This window comes from Alligator sinensis, unplaced genomic scaffold (assembly GCF_000455745.1).
Source record: "Alligator sinensis unplaced genomic scaffold, ASM45574v1 scaffold301_2, whole genome shotgun sequence".
Lineage (NCBI taxonomy): Eukaryota > Metazoa > Chordata > Crocodylia > Alligatoridae > Alligator > Alligator sinensis.
Window position 1 is genome coordinate 4,309,853 of NW_005841874.1, and position 5,605 is coordinate 4,315,457.

Here is a 5,605-nt window from a genome sequence, read left to right on the forward strand (position 1 = left end):
CACCGGAAGTATTCGAGAGGAGGGGGCTGTGCGCGCACGCATGCGCTGCCGGTGGAGGAGTGGAGCGGTTGACTCTGTAGGGTCCGCGCAGGAGCACCCCCTCCCCCCGGGCAGTGCCCTTTTCTGTGCCCCCTCCCGCTCCTGCGGGGAGCGGGAGGAAACAGCAGCTCACAAGCACTCCATGCAGTGGTATGACATCACCAGGAATAGCCTAGACCTGTGACGTCATAGCCAGGAAAGAGTCAGGAGCTCAGCTGCTGTTGACTGCTGTTGTTGGCCGGGCCCACCTCAGGGCATGACACACGCTGCCCTTCCCACACAAGGAAGGGGGCGGCCGGCCTGCGCATGGGTTTGTTTTCTCTCCTCTCTTAATTGCGGTGGATACTCCGCAATTGTATTTTCCTGCCTAGTGCGGGGGCTGGAGCTCGATGGTCTTTCAAGGTCTCTTCCAGTCCATGCCGCAAACGTCCAGGTATTTCTGTTGTATTGGAAGGGGCCCTCGCTGTCTCCCAGCTGTACCGTTTTTTAAGAAGGCCAGGGGTGACCACCGGATGCCCCATGTGTTAACCATGGATTTGCCATCCTACGTGGGGATTGCCTTGTTCTATGTTTCAGAGTTTTATAGCATTCCCTAGGTTGTGTACCCCTCTTGTTTCCCCCCCCCACGCACACACTAAAATACATAGTTTAAATCTGCGAGAAGAAAGTCCAAGTGATACTTTTTTGGAAGAAATTTTTTTTCCCTATTTCAGTTGTTCTAAACTTGTAAAATGTGTGATTCAGATATCGGGTTCACCCAAACAACCACGTCTGCCTATGTTCTTAGACTAAGATGGCTACAACCTACACCCAAGTGATACCTGGTTTTCCTTTGCAGAGGGAGAATTTTTCTACTGCGGTGAAACAACGTCTTTTTCTTCAAGTAGCAACGTAAAAGGCAATCGGGACTTGTAGTAGAGATGATATCTTTTATTAGGTTAGCAAGATTTTTGCAAAAAAATGTTTTACTTTAAGCTGTTTGTGGGAAAATATGGCTGTCAGAACCAGAAGGGGTTTTTACCCCCCCTCCCCAAGGGGAAACAGCATCACAGTTGTGTTTTACTTTTCATTTTCTACAGTAGTAACACAAAGGGCTTTATCTACACACTTCGTGCGTCTAGTTACGCATGTTGTCAGTGAACATATCTTTTCGATATGACTTTCTAAAGTTGCTTTTAATTGCTTGCTGCCATCTAGTGCAGACATGCTTGTAGGTTTTAACCCCCCTCCCCAAGGGGAAACAGCATCACAGTTGTGTTTTACTTTTCATTTTCTACAGTAGTAACACAAAGGGCTTTATCTACACACTTCGTGCGTCTAGTTACGCATGTTGTCAGTGAACATATCTTTTCGATATGACTTTCTAAAGTTGCTTTTAATTGCTTGCTGCCATCTAGTGCAGACATGCTTGTAGTGTTTGGCATTTATTTTTTTCATGGTACTACAGGCATTTAAACTTTCAAGCCCGCATTTTAGAAGAATTGTTACAGGGAGAGCGAGAACCATAGGAAACAACATGGATTATACTGACACAAAGAACTCCTAAGAACAGATTTACTTTATTAAAGTTAAAGGGCAGTTATAAAGTTGAAGGGGTAGGCTACATAGTACAGAGTGGAAGCGGGGAGGCCACAACTAAGTTAGCAGTAAGAATGTAGCCTACTTAGGTCTCCTATCCCTCACCCCAATCCACCCCCAGGCTCAGGGCAGGAGCGTATAAAGAAGGGAAGATACAAAATGCCAGGTGCAAAGTAACTGCATTATTACAGAGTGGTGGGTTCTAAAGGATACACACAGGTCCAAGTAACAGTACATGGGGTGCAGTTGTGAGTGTGGGGAAGATTTTAGCCCACATTTGATCTTAGCCAAAAGGCTGACACAGAAAACTGTTGCCTGATGGCTCAGTCTACACAAGGTGCTTTTACTGTGCATATATTTGGTCAGCCTCCACAATATGTGGAGGTTGACCAAGTAAGAACAAAAGATACTTCAAAGACACTGATTTTATACTGTGGGGTTCAAGTCAAGGAAGACTCGCTCATGACAGAAATATTCAAGATCAGGGCAAAAATTTAAAAATAAGCTGCATTGCCCATGACCGTGTTTCAATAGTCCCCATTTTCTTTCCCATTTTTGGGGGCAAAAGCTGTTTTTTGAATTTGATGCAAATTAAACTGAAATTGCATTTTTTGGAAACAAAATATTTGCTGACAAAAAAACAGCCCTACACTGAGTATTTGGCCACATGATGACTTGTTTTGCAGTCCCTGTGCCTATCGGCTTGCTGGAATGAGGGACAGAATTTCAAGGTCTCTCTCAATGATATTTTTATTGTTTTTATTTATTAATTCCTTTGTGTATCCAGAATCATACTGGATAAAATTCACAAAAGAGCCTCAGAGATGATCCCTGCCCTGTGGAGCACACACATCAACATAGCATTGCCAGTTTTCACAATTTTAACAAAAGCCTTGCAATATGTGGAGTTTTTCTTAAGCCGCAGTTGCTGCAATGAAGCAGCTGCAGAAGAATCTCTGCTTTCATTTGAAAACAAGTTTGTCTCTAGTCTTCTTTCTGACAAAAAAGATTAGAAAACTTGAAGAAAGCACACCCTTAAAGCCTAAAAAAAGCAGGAAGCAAAAAAACCCCGAAAGCCCATAAAAAAAGAAAAAGAAAATCCAAAATGTAACATTTGTAAGAGTCGTTATACTTTTTAAACCAGTCTCATGATTTTTCAGGGTCTCGGTCATGAGTTTTGAATGCCTGGGATTCATAATATTGTCAACAAGATACAACAAGTGAAAATCATAAACAGATGAGTAGGATGTAAGTAACAGTAATACATCACATGATTGATCAATGAGGCATGCACACAACTTGATGATTCATGTCCTTTTTTGGTGTTGATACTTATCCCCCTCTTTGCTGTCATGAAAGCATAAGTAAATTTTTAGGCCAGGTTTGAATGTGGCGAAAATGATAGTTTCTGTACAAGACTTCCCTTTTCCTCCTTTTCTAGAAATATAGTTATGTGTTTTCTAAACAGTGTGGTTTTGAATATTTTCTGGACCCCAGCACAAATTACAGCAGTTAATGTGCCTACAAGATGAACACCATTCACTGTCCCATCAAGATAGCCTTCCCACTTCCAAATCAATACTGTCTCTTCTGCTGCCTCAAGACCCATTAGAGCTGTGTGTCCTCTCTTTAGGTACAAGGCTTTCCTTTCCCCAAGGACTCCAGTGGATATTAGCCAATTTTGGATTGGAAGTAGTATGAATAACAGGATGATTGTAGCCAGAACCAGAGGGGTTACTATCATGAGCAATAAATATATGCTCTTGGAGACATCCAGGCAATTGTTTAGCAGTTAAGATTAGCTCATGCAAAGCTTGCAAATTTGCAACCTGCAAGTGGAATTTGTCTGTCATAAGTTAACCAAAGTGTTGAATCTAACTGTTTGCACTGATCATGGGCCCCAAAAATAAGCAAACTACAAGATTAGTTGATCTAACAGGTTTTTTAAAGGTCAGCCATAACAAGATCTGACCACCTAATATAATTAGCACATTCCTAGGAATCCAAGGAAAAAAAAAACAAGGGTTGAGCTTGGGCAGAATAATGCTAATTTCAAACATCAAAGTAATGTGGTGTAATTTGCTTATTGGGTGAACCTGAGTTCAGGCGGTAACCTTTCATGATAATTTCTAACACCTTTTGATCCCATAGGGTAACAGCTATAGGGCAACACTGTGAGTGGCTCTAAAGCCAACAGATTAGCATAAAATAAGGCATAAAGAAACGTTCATGTCAAGTGACCAGTTAGAAGGACGGGACAGAAGGGCTATCGCTGTACCAAGCCTGGACCTCGGACTCCCAGTGTGAGTGAGGACCGGATCATGACCAGGGGATCTTCCTGGTGACCCCTCGGACAGCGCTGATTGGGGACACCTGACTTTGCTGGAACAACTTGGTGCACACCTGGCATAGAGGGACTGCTGATAAGTTGCCAACCTCATGTAGGAACTCTTTGTCATTCTGTCTACCTGTTGTTATCATTCACTATTAGCTCTTTATTACTGTACTATCTGTTTGTCGCATTAACCTTTCTGTTAACTGTTGTATGCTAAGCTATAAGTAAATTTGCCTTTACTTCACTCCCGACTCACCTCCTCGATCCTGAACCCAGCAGCCTAACGGCTGATACATTCACAGCGTCTAGCCGTCCTGTGACAGATGATATATATTACTAAAGAACAAAATGGGCATAACTTGTACTGATGGGGGAAAAAAAAAAAGAAACAACAACAAAAACCAACCATTTATAGAGTTCAGTATCACTACTGAGATTTTGAAGGACTAGGTAAATAAGAAGAATCATCACTAAGTTTGGAATAAAAGCTAGTAATGAAGAAAAGATGAATGAAATATTTTGCGAATCACACATTTTGCAAGGTTATCACAAAAAAGGAATGGAAAGTGATCGCCTACTGGAGTTTTTGGAAGGGAATTCCCCCTCATGGGGCTATATTGTACAGGCAAGGTTGCCAGGGATATTTGGATATTTTGCACATTCCATTGAATCACTTGCTGCTGGAAACAGGATAATGTATGAGATGGACTAAGGAACATGTTGAAGCAGATCAAATAAGATTAACATGAAAAGCCCAGTGACTGACAACTGCATTTTGCTTTTAGCTATATTAATCTTTAATAGAGAAAATAAGGTAACAAGAAAGACATCTGGGTAATATAGCATCAAATAAGATTAATAAGACTAAGGACACAGAAGGATGCTAAAGAGAAACTGAGGTGTGGGTTGGGAAGTTGCAAATCCCTATTGAAAATAGAAGTTTTTCCTTTCCAAAGAAACATGAAGTTAACAACTGACCATGAAAGGGCCAGTGATAGAATAGATGTATGTGGTACATTATGAACTAAAAATCAGACAAGTTTTAACTGCAGTACGAAACAATATGAGCAAAGGTTGTCAACCAATGTAAATCATCAGAGATCAATTGATTTCCTTAGAGCTTACAAGGTTACATCAACTGAGATTTGGCCCTTATGGCATCTAATATAGAAAAGAAAAATAATTTCATTCCCTAGTCCCAGAGAGAAGAAAAGATGCATGAATGGCAAGCTAGAGGAAGATTCAGGGAAGCTGACACTGTGATTCATGTTACAGAGAATACAGGCAAGAACCGAGAGAATTAGGAGAGGATGAATTGACACCAGGGGTGTCCAACCTTTTTGAATGTGGGGCCAGATCACGAACTTTTTATCCCCCAGTGGGCTGGCGAGCCAAATTCAAAGATGTCACAGGATGTGATATCATATCAGGAAGTGATGTCACATGACCTTTGACACCAATGAAGTTGCAGGGGTTGACATGGTGATGGCTGACATGGCATGCATGCCCAGGTTGACATGGTGCTGCAGGAGCCGCTTGGCTACAGCCAGGTTGACCTGGTACTGGAGAAGCCCGGGGGCTTGAAGTGGGCAAGTGAGTAGGCAGGCACAGACCGACAGTGCCAGCAGCCGCTGTTTGGCATCCCATGCACGG